Here is a 16,772-nt window from a genome sequence, read left to right as displayed (position 1 = left end):
TTTCTCTAAACCCTAGCTATGACTGTAACACTACATTCTGCACTCTCTTGTTTCCTTCTCTATGAACGGTATGTTTTGTCTGTACAGCGCGCAAGAAACAACTCTTTTCACTGTATGTTAATACATGTGACAATAATAAATCAAATCAAATCAAATCAAAGAATCCAAGAGAGTGGACTGGAAGATGGGGCAATATTTGTTCACCATGCAAGAACACAACTGGAAGCTCTGCTTGGATAGAAGAGAGAAAGGTTGTGAGGCTTTCAACAAAGCTGAAAGATTTGCCTTGATTTAGCTAGAGGGAGCGATCTCTGGGGTAAGCCATACCATGAAAGTCACTTTAGGAGTAGAAGTTATTTGACTGGAAAAGGGAAAAGGAGCTGAAAATCACTTGCGACTGGTTCCTAGAATACAAATGGTCCACTTATGGGACAGAGTAAAGGATAACTCATTTTTGATTGTTTTAAATGTTAAATGGGGGATCTTTTCGTAGTGTAGAGTATGGATTACAATCTGAAATAGTGTTTATTTAATGTTGTTTTTAGTTTGTGCATTACAGTAAAGGTCTTAAAACCTGAAACCTTGACATGCAATTCCTTTACGTTGACTAGTAGAAATTCAAATTTCTTTTTAAAGTTATCGGTCTCTATGGAAACTACAACACAGATCCCTTTAAAATGAATTGAAATGTTTGAGAAATCATTTGCAGTGCAGCCAAACTTTCAATTTGCACTAAAGGGATTGAGTTTCCACTACCTTACCATCTTCCTCAGAGGGCAAAATCAGAAAATTACTACTTTGCCATCATGTTTCACTCAGCAGAGAGACTATTTGGGAAAGTACAGATGCAAAACTATGAGCCAACATAAACCTTTGGAAGAAGAGGGAAGATCACAAGAGTGGTAAAATGCTCTTTATTAGAACATGCATACCTTCCACTGCTAAACTGAAAAACCTTTTGAAAAAGGTCCTAAAAAATACAAGTAAGTCCTACTGACACAGCTTTAGGCATCTATAGGTTACTTATTATGGAAGCATTTTAAACATGTTAACAACAATTCTATACATAAGGAGCTTACTGGTCAGTTCGGCAGAAATTTATCAAATTTATGCCAAGTTCATTCAAAGAATTTCTGGAAAAGATTAACTCTCCAAGTCAACCATGAGGGCTATGTTTTCTATATCTCTTGATTATAAACATACATAATGATATTCACACAGGCATTGAGTACATGCTCACAGTCACTATGGCATTGCATGGAGCCACGGACATATGCTATAGGACTAAGTTCTTCCTATGTGACAAACAAAATTCCACTTTGAATTGGGTCTCCATATTAGCATGTCAGAATCTCGGAGGTGTACAGGGACCAGTAATCAATGACAAAATGGACTTGTACATCAGGTAAGTGAGCCAACTGTAGACGCACAATCCCTGCTATCATTCAATGTTATAAAATGGGTGAACTCCGGATAACCAACTATTCTGGCGACCCACAATTTCACCCAAGTGACTGCTGGCTTTCCACTTAAATGTGAAACTGTGGAAATGGATTCCTTCCCTTTTATTGTAGGTTTCCATATTTCCTTCATTATAAGAGCAGTGGTACCAAGCATGTATGGAAGAATGGCACACACAGGTTGCATGTTTTTGAGTGACAGTCTCTCAAGTCCTGTCCAAACATTATTGAAGTAAATATAACTGGGAGAGAATAATGATGGAAGTTGCTCTCCAAAGACTAAAAGCATAATGGGTGCATGAAAGTGCGACATGAACAAATCAATTAATTCAAAACAAACATACCTGAATATGGCATACAGTGCACTTTAAATTATCAGGATAATTTAAAGGGATCTATCAGAAAGTTTAATGTTGGCATCAAACACATAAAGTATACAAATGAGTGCTTGTTGGTTAAAAAGAAAAAGGAGGCTTATGTTCGGATGAGACGTGAGCACTCGGGTAGTGCACTAGAAAGCTTTAGATTGGCTAAGAGGGAGTTGAAGAGCGAGCTTAGAAGGGCTAAAAGGGGACATGAGAAGACTTTGGCGGATAGGGTTAAAGAGAATCCTAAGGCGTTCTATAGGTATGTCAAGAACAGAAGGTTGGTTAGGGCAAGTTTAGGGCCAGTTATAGATGGCAGAGGGAAGTTATGTGTGGAACCGGAGGAGATTGGTGAAGCATTGAACCAATATTTCTCTTCGGTGTTCACGCAAGGGGACATGAATATAGCTGAGGAGGACACTGGGTTGCAAGGGAGTAGAATAGACAGTATTACAGTTGATAAGGAGGATGTGCAGGATATTCTGGAGGGTCTGAAAATAGATAAATCCCCTGGTCCGGATGGGATTTATCCAAGGATTCTCTGGGAGGCAAGAGAAGTGATTGCAGAGCCTCTGGCTCTGATCTTCAGGTCGTCGTTGGCCTCTGGTATAGTACCAGAAGATTGGAGGTTAGCGAATGTTGTCCCATTGTTTAAGAAGGGGAACAGAGACTTCCCCGGGAATTATAGACCGGTGAGTCTCACTTCTGTTGTCGGCAAGATGTTGGAAAAAATTATAAGGGATAGGATTTATAGTTATTTGGAGAGTAATGAATTGATAGGTGATAGTCAGCATGGTTTTGTGGCAGGTAGGTCGTGCCTTACTAACCTTATTGAGTTTTTTGAGAAAGTGACCAAGGAGGTGGATGGGGGCAAGGCAGTGGACGTGGTATATATGGATTTTAGTAAGGCGTTTGATAAGGTTCACCATGGTAGGCTTCTGCAGAAAATGCAGATGTATGGGATTGGGGGTGATCTAGGAAATTGGATCAGGAATTGGCTAGCGGATAGGAAACAGAGGGTGGTGGTTGATAGTAAATATTCATCATGGAGTGCGGTTACAAGTGGTGTACCTCAGGGATCTGTTTTGGGGCCACTGCTGTTTGTAATATTTATTAATGATCTGGATGAGGGTATAGTTGGGTGGATTAGCAAATTTGCTGATGACACCAAAGTCGGTGGTGTGGTAGACAGTGAGGAAGGGTGTCGTAGTTTGCAGGAAGACTTAGACAGGTTGCAAAGTTGGGCCGAGAGGTGGCGGATGGAGTTTAATGCGGAGAAGTGTGAGGTAATTCACTTTGGTAGGAATAACAGATGTGTTGAGTATAGGGCTAACGGGAGGACTTTGAATAGTGTGGAGGAGCAGAGGGATCTAGGTGTATGTGTGCATAGATCCCTGAAAGTTGGGAATCAAGTAGATAAGGTTGTTAAGAAGGCATATGGTGTCTTGGCGTTTATTGGTAGGGGGATTGAATTTAGGAGTCGTAGCGTTATGTTGCAACTGTACACAACTCTGGTGCGGCCGCACTTGGAGTACTGTGTGCAGTTCTGGTCCCCACATTACAGGAAGGATGTGGAGGCTTTGGAGAGGGTGCAGAGGAGGTTTACCAGGATGTTGCCTGGTATGGAGGGGAGATCCTATGAGGAGAGGCTGAGGGATTTGGGATTGTTTTCGCTGGAAAGGCGGCGGCTAAGAGGGGATCTTATTGAAACATATAAGATGATTAGAGGTTTAGATAGGGTGGATAGTGATAGCCTTTTTCCTCTGATGGAGAAATCCAGCACGAGGGGGCATGGCTTTAAATTGAGGGGGGGTAGTTATAGAACCGATGTCAGGGGTAGGTTCTTTACCCAGAGGGTGGTGAGGGATTGGAATGCCCTGCCAGCATCAGTAGTAAATGCGCCTAGTTTGGGGGCGTTTAAGAGATCCGTAGATAGGTTCATGGACGAAAAGAAATTGGTTTAGGTTGGAGGGTCACAGTTTTTTTTTTAACTGGTCGGTGCAACATCGTGGGCCGAAGGGCCTGTTCTGCGCTGTAATGTTCTATGTTCTATGTTCTATGTTCTATGTTCTACCACCAGAGGCACGTAGAACAAAACAAGGTGAGGTTCAGCCATTCCTCTTGCTGAATTGCCACCTCAGGAATGGAAATCTGCATTAGATCAGAAAGTAAGTCTTACTCCCCTCAAAGCAAGATTAAGCATTGTAAACTCATCCCAGCCAATAATGGCTACTATCATATCACTTTATATCTCTTATTGTTTTTCCACCTTGATTTCTTTGTGGTGGGGTCTTTAGACCAAGAAAGGCACCATGAAATTCTGTCACATGTTACAAAAAGTGCCCAACAACATATCCTCTGCAACACCCAGGAAAACAGTCAGGAAACAGACTGTTATTGTAGCAAAGTGACACTGTCTTTCATTGAAATGCTCTATTGTGTGTGGTAATTAAAGGTGCAAAGGTTTTAATTTTTCATGATCTTTAATCACATTTGTGTCTGTTCTGCTGTAAAACAACATAGAATGCTGCTTGGAGTGCTACTAGAATGACAAAACCCACAGTAAGACAGTCCATTGCAGTTAATAATAGTTTGATACATAGGCCACCATTCATCTCCACTCAAGAGAGAAAATAACCTACCTATTCCCAATGCTGCTCCTTCTCCAAATTTGATGCTGTGCAATTTCTGAGCATGGGACTTAATGCAGCACTTTCTAATCTGTAAACCAATGTAACATACGCACCTACATCCAATTCATAATAGCAAGTTAGTCACTTGTAAGTTTTAATAAGATGGCATCCATGGTCAGTTGGTTTCCTCTGTGCATTCTGCATAACAAAATGATAAACCCACCCTTTTTCATTCCAACTAGCATACAAAGTAAATCTTTCTACAGGCGAATTTTGTGAAATGAAATTGATACATAGAACATAGAACATAGAACAGTACAGCACAGAACAGGCCCTTCGGCCCACAATGTTGTGCCGAGCTTTATGATAAAATATTCCCCAATTTTTAATTGGAATTTGTATGAAGAGAGCCAAGTTTTCAAGGATCAATTTGAATTTGGGATGAAAATCGAAATAAATGATGCAGGGAGAGCTTGAATTTCTGTCTTGGATCTGCACTGGGAACTGCCCTAATCACTAATAATTACATTATTCTCCTTACTGTTGTCTTCACCAGAAGGGTTGTCATCAAATGCTCCCATTCTGGGATCACCTAAGCAATATATCACTTCTAACACAATGTGAGTACATCAGGCACGACTCCAGAACGCTAGGAAAATGCCGCATACTTTGTGTAACAGTAGGCCACAAGCATGTAGAGACAATTCACAGAAGAGTTATTTGGGTGCAGAGATCTCAGCAGTTTATGATGTGTGTCTGTAATGGGCCTCTCTCTAAATTGCAGCTAGTGACTTGGTTGACTTAGGGCTAAAATTAACAGCTATTCGCACTCTGTCTTACTTCACAAAGCATGTCTGTAAAAAGTGATACCACAGTCAGCAGTCAAGCTATTGCCAAGGGGAAGCTGTGCATTCCTTTGCTCAGTAAGAAGTTTAACAACACCAGGTTAAAGTCCAACAGGTTTATTTGGTAGCAAAAGCCACACAAGCTTTCGAGGCTCTGAGCCCCTTCTTCAGGTGAGTGGGAATTCTGTTCACAAACAGAACTTATCAGACACAGACTCAATTTACATGAATAATGGTTGGAATGCGAATACTTACAACTAATCCAGTCTTTAAGAAACAAAACAATGGGAGTGGAGAGAGCATCAAGACAGGCTAAAAAGATGTGTATTGTCTCCAGACAAGACAGCCAGTGAAACTCTGCAGGTCCACGCAACTGTGGGAGTTACAAATAGTGTGACATAAATTCTGATTCTAGGATCGCATGATAAAGACTCAGGAGGAAAAAAGCAGAAATATTTATGTGAAATAGTGTGACATAAACCCAATATCCCGGTTGAGGCCGTCCTTGTGTGTGCGGAACCTGGCTATCAGTTTCTGCTCAGCGACTCTGCGCTGTCGTGTGTCCTTTCCTTTGCTGTCAGTAACTTAACATTTACCAATAAGGACATTAATCACCTGAAAGAGGTTTTAATTGTCTTATTTGCATGATAATACTTAGGTATTACTCTGTAAACCTCTAGCATAGAAGTCTCGATTCACTTAACATGAGCCTTTATAATAAAAGACCAACATTGCCAATTTCAGCTTTATTAGAGTATAATCATATCACTGGAGGACACTTCTTAACTTCAAATTCACATACAATTCAACTTACTACCAATGTCAAAACGTTAGGGTACTAGACCCATCTTGTACAAGAAGTGTAAACTTCTGAGATGGTAAAGTGACTCCAAATAATATGTAAAAACACACTCAAAAATTACAAATAATATATGATATCTGTATCTGGGTCCAATATCTTGGTTTTTAGAGGGCAATAAATAAATATACAGGTTACTGAAGCTAACCACCAATAACTAACTAGTTGGTTTTGTTGTGAACATTCTTTCTTGATGAGACCTTGCAAGATTTGATTTCATATTGCAATTTGTCCCCAGCATCCCCCCATACAGTTTCTTTGAATCCTTACAGTGCAGAAAGATGCCATTTGGTCCATCATGTCAGCGTCGACTCTTACCCAGGCTTACTCCGTAACCCCACATGTTTACCTCACTTATCTTGGGACATTAAGGGGCAATTTAGCATAGCCAATCAACCTAAACTGCACACCTTTGGACTTTGGGAGGAAGCCGGAGCACCCGGAGGAAACCCACGCAGACACGAGGAAAATGTGCAAACAGACAGTGACCCAAGGCCGGAATTGAAACCGGGTCCCTGGCGCTGTGAAGCAGCAGTGCTAACCACTGTGCCACCATGCCACCCAAATTTGTTATGATCTTGCACCCAACTTGCTAAGTGTGCCTTCTTGTAGCTAAATTAATATTTATTTAGATTGAGAATGAAAGCGAAGAGAACAAAGCAATAGGGGAAAGAAACATAAACAATAGGAGTACATAAACCAATCTGGCTTCCCACTACAATGAAATGATCTACTTGGCAAATATTTCATGAGTGTATGGGTGATTAATGGACATTTATATTTAAAAAGGTGCAAGTGTCACACTTTGAGCACAATGCAAATCAGGACGAATTTTTTAACAGAATATTTACCTGGTTTTGGAGTCCTGGCAAAATGGTTCATCTACTGACAAAGAAACAGTAGTGCAAATCAAAAGCTTCAGTCCAGAAAAAGCATTGGGAAAGTGCTGAATTGAAGAAGAAGAAAAAAAATGGACAAAGAAGGAACCAGGCCAAGTAGGGGGGTAAGAAGGAGGAGGATTAGTTCCTTTCTAGTGATTTATGTGAGAGAGTGGGATATGCCTGCTTCTGATCCTGTTTCAATTACCAGCCTCTGTGATTGTTATTCTTCCCCTACGAGCAGTGGTCATGTTGCATTGACAGAATGTATATGTCTGCAACCTGATTTGTCCACTTAAAATAACATTTATCATGTTCCCAGTTTATAAATCATTCAGGCCAACTTGATGAGAGCTATGGCAGGCCTACACCCCCACTGATCCTAATGCTAGATAACTCCCAAGAGCCTGTATTTATGCAGGAGAACGTTAATTGTCAACCTTGCTCATCAAAGACTCAATGCTATTGGCATCTTTGCTCCTCCATCTTTACTTCAAAGCTGATTGTTCACTTTCTTGAAATGCTTTAGAGGTAGATTTCCTGGCTGTCTCCATTGTAAAAAGAAATACAGATAAAAGTGTAACTGACTGCCTATGCTACTTCCATTTGTTTACAAATTCAACACAGACATGCTATAGTCCAGTGCTGAATGGAGGTGATCAGCAAGGTAGTTTGATTGATAAAGTCCCTATCTGGTCATTTACGATCTGGCTGAAGAAGAAACGGGTTTCACCAGACAGAAAAGCAATTAATCTGCAAACGAGCAAAAGAACAGCAGGTCTGTGCATTGGAGGCCTGGGCTGCTGTAGCTCAGAAGAGGAGATAAGGCTGCAGACGGCTATTTATTGTACATTTTAATTAAGTGCTTGTTAACGGCAGTTATCTTTAACAGTTATAAAATGACTGTTGTAATGCATTTTGTTTGAGGAAAATGGAAATGCTGAAAGCCTTTACAAAACCAACTGCGGATTTTGTTCGTTTTAAATCAAAGCCTAAATTTTTTTTTAAAATGAAAGAAAAGGGGGAGATGTCAGAGCAATCTAAACCTGGCTACTAATGGTTATTTAATATGTCCATCACCTTCTGTAAGTCTCCAGCATACGGAGCTTGCACAATACCCTCCAAACCGTCTTTAACACTTATTTGAGGTGACAGGAAAAATGAAACCGTTTGTGCTTATAATGGAAAAGCAATCATTGCTACATTATATTCTGCTTGCCCTATCATGCTAATGCTTGGTAAAAATGTCACCAAATGTATTTAAAGACCTGATGGAGTGTTGCCGTTTTATTCCTGTTATTCAGCTGATTAATAAAAAATCTTCAATTTGTATGTAAATGCACTTGGGTTTCATATCATCCAAATACCTGCACCTGGCAAAAAAAAATAATAAACTGAAGTTTAATGCAGCAATTATGAGCATTTATGGGGACTCTTAAAGAGGTGGCTGCCTCTCTGACCAGCATGATGAGAAATTCACAGAGGAATATTACTGATGCATAGACAAGAAGAGCTGCAGCTGGTCCCAAGTGCAACAACTGCCAATGCAGATTAATACACAGCCTAACGTTTGTTTGTTTGCACAAGGTAGGCTAAATATTTCACATCACCATTGAAAGTGGTTGCTGTTTAAGAAGAAATATGCATTATGTGGATCAGTTCACTGCCAAAGTCATTAAAATTTCATTAAATTCATTAATTTCAGCTGAAAACAGCCTTTAATGGTGTGCTCCTTAAAAAGCTGGGTTTAAATATGTTGCCTTGTGATATCACATAGCAAAGTGAATGCAGTTGGGTGAACAAAATATTAAATCGGAACAATTCCTTTCATATTCAATCAGAACAAATTCTTTAATATAGGTACCAAATTGCATGGCAATTTTCCTTAGCTTTCAATAATACAGGAGATGATGTTATACAGGAACAAGAAAGCCTGTCCCCACACTTACTGGAGAGAACTGGTGATGGCAACCAAACAGGCAGCTAGATGTTCTACTATTGGCATATAGTTCAGATCGAAGTGGCTAGTGGAGTGGTTTAAAAAGATTGAAATGGAAGAGTGCAGTTAGCATATTCTTTTCTGAGGTCAGTTCATGTGCACAATGTTAGGGACAGATTTGAAATAGAATCATATCGTAGAATAGTAGGGCACAGAAAGAGGCCATTCATCCCATCTAGATTGCACTCAGTCTTTCAAAAACCGATTCAGTCAGTCTCACGTCCCTTTCTTTCCACATATTCCTGCAATTCTTTCTCCATCAAATGTTCACCCAATTCGTTTTCAAGTCTACTATTGAAACTGCGGGCGTTACCATATGAGGCAATGCATTTCAAATCCCACTACTTGTGTAAAAATGCTTTTGTTATGTCACCTCTGATTATTTTGCTTATTACTTTAAATTTGCACCCTCTGATCATCAACCTTCCATTAGAAACAGTTTGGACGGCAATTCTCCCAGCCCGCTGCACTGCTCCCCCCCCCCCCCCCCCCCCCCCCCGCTGGGAGTGGTTCCCTCCAGCAGCATTTACAACTGCTCCCCACTAATGGGGAACAGGCGTCCAACCATGCTGGAGGAAACAGAGGCCCTGAGGATAAGGGATGTGGTTGGGGGTAAGGGGAGTGCCCCTTGAGCAGTACCGGCCTGGCACCCTGGCACTGCCCAAGGGACAAGCTGGCAATGCCAAAGGCACACTCTGGCACTGCACACCAGGCACCAGGCAGTGCCAAGGAGGTGGGGACAAAGGGGGTATGGCCTGCTGGGGGCAGGGCCTATTGCGGGAAATTGTGGGGGAGGGCCCGCTGTCACTCTGCAAAAGGAACAGTGGGGGAAGGAGGCGGGGTGAGGGTGATCAGGGCTTGCAATCTGGGTGGGGGGGGGTCAGGGCTTCCGGGGGATATCGGGGCTGGTCATCGAGTTGGGGGGTGGGGTCAGGACTGTCGTGGGGGCAGGTGGGGGTCATAGGGACTGGCCCAGGAAGGTCTGAGAGGCTAGTGATCGGGCGGGGGGGGGGGGGGGGGGAGGGGGGGTGCTGGCCAGTGATCAGGAAAGCCAGCGATTGGGAGGCCGGCAATGGAGAGCCACTGCGCATGCGCCGATCTCTGCACTGACAGATCAGCGCATGTACAGTGGCCCACTCAACGCAATGCTGCCAGCCACTCGGGCGTGAATAGGCCTCACCCCCTGCTCACCAGAGGGAATCCCGTTAAGGCACTCTGTAATGCACAGAATGTCAGAGATTCATCTGGTAAGTACGCTAAAAAAACCCAGCAGGATTTACTCTCATTTTCCCGCACATTGGGAACTTAGGTTTTTTTGGGAGAATCCTGGTGCTTATCTTTATTTCCTCTGACAAAATCTTCCATTATTTTAAACACCTCTATCAAATCTCCTCTTTCTGCTGTCGGGAGAAAGACCCCAGCTTCTCCAGTTTATCCATGTATCTGTAATCTCTCATACCATTCAAGTAAATCTCTTTGGAATCCTCTCCGAAGCCTTCACCTTCTTCCTAAGGTGTGGTACCCAGAACTGGACACAATACTCCAGCTAAGGTCAAATTAGTCCTTTAAATAGGTTCAGCAGAACTTCTTGGTCTTTGTACTCCATATCTCTATTTATAGAGCCCCGGATTCCATATGCTTTAATAACTGCTTTGTCCTACCACCTTCAATTCTTCATTAATAAGCAATCCAAGGTCTCTCATTCTTGCACCCCCTTTATCATTGTGCCATTTGACTTGCATTGTTTCTCTCATTCTTCCTACTAAAATGTGCCGATTCACACTTTTTGGTGTTGAATTTCATCTATCACATGTCCACCCATGTCACCAACTTGTTCACGTTCTCCTGAAATCCATTACTATCTTCCTCACTGTTTATTAGACTCACAAGTTTCGTACAGGAAACATGCCAGGAAGTTGCAAGAAAGCAAGATTTAAAGGGCAGTGGATCACTAGAGGAGGCCACCAGAATAGCGAGAAAAATCCGAAAACCACTAGAGATTTCAAGAAAGTATCTAAACCCCTTTGCAGCCTTTGCCATGATTGAAAACAGAGCAGACTAAGAAGAGGCAACACACCCCTGCACTTGACACTGTGTTTGTGGTGCATGTGAGAAGGGTGTCTGTGTGTGCCAACCCACAGCACCATCTTCATATATCAACATTGCAGCATGCCTGAAAGGTACTGCAGCCAAGTTTCAGGTCACTGCTTGCCATTCCTGTCATTGTCTATGCCAGCCCTCTGCTGCATAGTAGCTGCAGGTGTCCTTTCAGCAGATGGTATGGTTCTACATCTGGCTATCAGTTCCCCTACTTACTGCCAAGTGGATGTGCCAGAGTCTGCAGATCTGGTTGGTGACATCAGTTCTGCAACGCTGAATGATGGCAGAGGGCGACTGCAGTGGAAAATGCCGCAACTAGACTCACTATAATAAATATGTTGTTTTTAAATAAGCCTAAATTTCACTCTCTTTAGGCTGCTGACAACAAGCAGTAGATTTTTTTGATGACACCGAGCTCAAACTCACCATTTCCCCCACTTTTGCTAAATTATCAGGCTGCTTATCTGATAGCTAGTATTGGAAGAGCAGAAAAAGTATCCAATTAAATAGCGGGAAGCTATTGTATCCCGTTCCTGGTTCTTTAGCTATTGAGTCCATCTCTCTCATTGTCAATTTTCTGAGACTATCTATTCATAAACCTGCTGTTACATTTTACCCTAAGGTAAGCTACTGACCACATATCCACGCCATCACTAACATCATCAATTTCTACCACCGTAACATTACTCGAGTTAGTCCATGTCTTAGTTCATCTGCTGCCAAAATCCCCATTCATGCTTTGTCACCTCCAGACTTGACTAGTGGGGTGGCATGGTAGCACAGTGGTTAGCACTGCTACTGCACAGCCCCAGGGACCCAGCTCGAGTCACTGTCTGTGCGGAGTCTGCATGTTCTCCCCGTGTCTGCGTGGGTTTCCTCCGGGTGTTCCGGTTTCCTCCCACATTCTGAAAGATGTGCTGGTTAGGTGCATTGACCCGAACAGGCCCAGACTGTGGCGACTAGGGGAATTTCACAGTAACTTCATTGCAGTGTTAATGTAAGCCTTACTTGTAATTAATAAATAAACTTTAAAACCTTATTCCAATGCACTCCTGGTTGGTCTCTCATACTCCACCCTCCATAAATTTGAATTCATCCTCTTCTGCCCATGTCCTTACTTGCTCCGTCCACCTATTATGTCAGTGATCATGGCTGCTAGTTAAGCTACTTGACCGTGGGGCAGCACAGTGGCTAACACTGCTGCCTCATAATGCTAGGGATCCGTGTTTGATTCTGGCCTTGGGTCACTGTGTGGAGTTTGCACGCTCTCCCTGTGTCTGCATGGGTTTCCTTCGGGTGCCCCAGTTTCCTTCCACAGTCCAAAGATGTGCAGGTTAGGTGAATTGGCCATGATAAATTGCCCCTTGGTGTCCCACGATGTGTAGGTTAGGGGGATTAAATACGTGGGGCTACGGGAATAGGGTCTGGGTTAGATGCTCTGTCGGAAAGTCGGTGCAGACTCGATGAGCCAAATGGCCTCCTGCAACACTGTAGGGATTCTCTGATTCTTAGATAGATTAGTGTGATATTTTGTTATTATAATGCCCTTCTGGCGTACCTGTGAATGTTTTATTATGTTAAAGGTGCTATGTTAGTATAACCTGTTGTTGTTCCTAGAAAGGTAAGCAGCGAGAACCATAAAATCCATAGAATCCCTACAGTACAGACGGAGGCCAGTCGGCCCATTGATTCTGCACTGACTTTCAGAAAAAAGATCTTATGAAGGTCCATCCTCCTGCCCTATTCCCCCTCGCTCCATGCATTTACCATGGCTAATCCACCTAATCTACTCATCTTTTGACACTAGGAACAATTTAGCATAGCCAATCCACCTAACCTGCAAATCTTTGGAGCATGGGAAGAAACCGCAACACCTGGAAGAAACTCACACAGACACAGGGAGAATATGCAAACTCCACAAAGACAATCACCCAAGACCGGAATTTAACCCAGATCGCTGGCGTTGTAAGGCAGCAGTGCTAACCACTGTGCCACCATTGGAAAACTCTTGGAAAACAACCCAATTAACTTTCCTTCTATTTAAATCAAAAGGGAACAAAATCTGAGTGGGCTTGGTGAGGGAGCTTGATTTTTCCAATTTGATTTCCTGTGCTGCCCGAACAAAATTACCCCAAAAGCATTCTGAAGAAACACATTAGCTGAGGGATGGGCTAATAGAGGTCTTTAAAGTTATAATATAGGGACTAGGCAGTATTTAATGCATCCTCTCCCAGACAGCCTCCCCACCTGGATGCTAATTGGCTCCCTTAAGTGGACAATCGATGCCCACTTAAGGACCTCATCCCATTACCATTGGTTGATTCCCAGCTATGAGTTAAAAGGTCGCTATGGGAGGAGCCCAAGAAAAGCAAATCTGCTGGATTTGCTTGCTGGCTTCCAGAGAGTGTACCCCACCCAAAGGTACACAGTGCCTGATCAAGATGCCCAGGAATTGGGTGCCTATTGAGAGCCACATCCCTGCCAGCAACCTCTCCACCCCAGCCAGCAACCCTTCCCTATACTGACATCCCCTATTCACCAATAGCTTGAGTCCCTTGTCGATCCTAGGCCTCTGGTGGGTGCGTTACCGGCAGCAGCTGCCACTCCTGGTGGCGCTGATGAGCAATTGGAGAACTGCAGTCTCTGGTTGGTGAGATTTCCGCCTCCAGGATCCTAAATCCTGTGGAAGGCCTGTTGTTGGCCAGCTAAGAGCTGATGGGTCCTTACTGCCCTCTTCAATGGAGGCAACACCCGACCCCTGCTGGTTCTCAAGCCCACAGGTGAAACCCCGTTGCCGACGTTAAATTCCACCCAATGTTTCTACTTGTGGGAAACAGCATAACCAGAAACCATCAAGTTAAGATAATCAACAAAAAATCCAATTGGGAATTCAGATGAAACTTCCTTACCAAAAACATGATGAGAATGTGGAACTCACTACCACAGGACATGGTTGAAGCGAATCTATAGAAGCATTTCAGGGGAAGCTAGACTAGGATATGTGAGAGAATTGTTTATTGTTTATTTTATTAATATCACAAGTAGGCTTACGTTAAGGCTGCAAAGAAATTACTGTGAAAATCGCCTAGTAGTAAGTGAAAAGAGAGTAAAGATGCTAAATTTAGATGAGTAAAGATGGGAGAAGACTCAAGTGTAGTATAAACACTGGCCTGTAACTTTTGGGACGGATGGCCCATTTCTGTGCCTTAAATCCTATTTCGGACTTAATTGCATTCACAACTGAATTTCCAAAATGCTTAGGTCATCTAAGTGAGGACAAATCTTTTTGTATTATTCCACTGCAAATTGAATCACATTTTACACTTCATTTACTGTTTGCCTTTGTTGAATTCATGGATTTATTTCCATGGCGGATGCACAATTGGCTACTTGGCAGAACCATACTGCATTTCTTTTCTGGCTGCCCCGAGCCCATTCCAGGGTCCCCAGTGAAAATTCTGCTATCACAACTTTCACCATCTCACCCAACCATCTAAAAGACAGCGATTGAGGGGAACTGGGTCTATACTTTGTTCGAAAGCAGGCATTAAAGATAATTAAACAAAATTGTCAGGTTAATGCTCCATCTCTGGAGCTACCAGGTTAATTTAGAATATTGATAGGTTGTATATTTAACATAATTACTTTGTTGAAACTGCTATTGAAGAACTGACTGCAAGAGCAGGCTAAAATCAGAATGTTGTAGAACAGGATTGGATATGGCTACCAAGGCAAATCTGACGATTAGTAGTTTGCTGCTGTTGGTTATCTTGTTGAATGTGAACATGGATCTACAAGTTGACAAATAAGGTGCAAGAAATTCTGCTATTTTTATGGCATCAAAGTGAGGTGAGGACCAGAATATCATGGTGACAGGAATCTGGCAGTACAGTGATGTTGTCAGAATAACAAATGAACCGGTGAGCCTTATCTTCTATTTTTAAGTAAGCTTTATTACCATGAGTAAGATGTGTTAACTGTTAGGGTTTATCAGTATTTATAAGGTTTATTAAGAGCAGTAAAGTTTATTAATATTGGTAAAGCTTTATTAGGGAGACACAAGCAGAAAGGAAGGAAGGCACCGTTGAATCTATTATTTTATTGTTATGTGATAAGGTTTATTGTATACTATGCTTTAAAGTGGTACATTAAGTGGCGGTAAGGGGAGGCATTAATTTAAAAATCATTGAGAAAATAAGTAATTAGCTAATTGGAGAGCAGCGTGAGGAGCAAAAGCTGAGTAGGACATAAAAAGTGATGATGGGAGCAGAGTGCAGGTCGAGTTTGAAATGTAACATCAGGAATAAAACGTGATTTTAGCACAGAGGAAGGATCTGATTGGTGAATAATTCTGCTTGTTTTTTTTCTAGTATCCAATTTATAATAAATAGTCTGTGAAGTGAAGTTAAAGCATGGCAGAATAACTCAGCCATGTGGAATGTGCATCCTGTGCCACGTGGGAAGTTGTGGATACTTGCAGGAACAGCCACCAGCAGCAGAAGCCTGAACTCGAGCAACAGCTGGCGTTACTACATCTCATCCATGAATCACGAATCTGAGAACAACGTGGGTAAATGTTTTGGGAGGTGAGAGTGCAGGCAGGGAAGGAATGGGTGACTGTCCGACAGTTTAGAAGGATCAAGCAGGTAGAGCAGGATTCCTCTTGACTCATAAGCCATTTTTCTATTTTGGATACTGGTGTGGGCAGTATAGATAATGGGAACCAGTGGCTGTGGTGTATTTGAACTTTCAGAAGGCTTTTGACAATGTCCTACACAAGAGGTTAATAAGCAAAACTAGAGCACATGGGATTGGCAGCAATATACTGGCACGAATTGAGAATAGGTTAATGTATAGAAACAGCAGGCACCCCCTCCTACCCCTGCACCCCCCACCCACAACATGATCCTGCCTCACTGAATATCAAAACCACCTAGTCATGTCAGTGAGGCTTACAACAGGTATTTGAAGACGTGAATCAGTAAAGGTGGCACAACAGCTCAGTGGTTACCACTGCTGCCTCACAGTGCCAGAGACCTGGGTTCAATTCCAACCTCAGGTGACTGCCTCTGTAGTGTTTACACATTCTCTTCCTGTCTGCATGGATTTCTTCTGAGTGCTCTGGCTTCCTCCCACATTCCAAAGATGTGCAGGTTAGGTTGTTTGACCATGTTAAATTGCCCCTTAGTGTTAGGGGGATTAGCAAGGTAAATACATCAGGTAATGGGGATAGGGTCAGAGTGGGATTGTTGTCGGTGCAGGCTTGATGGGCTGGGTGCCCTCCTTCTGCGCTGTAGGGACTCTATGATTCGATGATTATATGATCAATCAAGGGTATCCCCTGGGGACGCAATGGTACGTTTAGATCCTGAGGGGGGAGAGGGATCTGCCCTAGCAGCATCCTGTTACAGGTTAGCACTGCCAATCGATGCATAGTCACACCCATGGTCAAACTGGACCCTCCCAAGAGTACAATAAGGCCGCAGATAGCAATTTTTTCCTGCATTTGACATTGGTCATGTTATTTGACAGGATTCTCAATATCAGTATCTATCCCAAGCCATCAACATAACTGCGTGTGAGCATTTTCATCTTCATCATCCCAGGACGGGCACAATCTGACTCTTGTAACA

The sequence above is a fragment of the Mustelus asterias genome, chromosome 4 (genome assembly GCF_964213995.1).
Source record: "Mustelus asterias chromosome 4, sMusAst1.hap1.1, whole genome shotgun sequence".
Taxonomy (NCBI): domain Eukaryota; kingdom Metazoa; phylum Chordata; class Chondrichthyes; order Carcharhiniformes; family Triakidae; genus Mustelus; species Mustelus asterias.
This window is presented reverse-complemented; position numbering follows the sequence as displayed.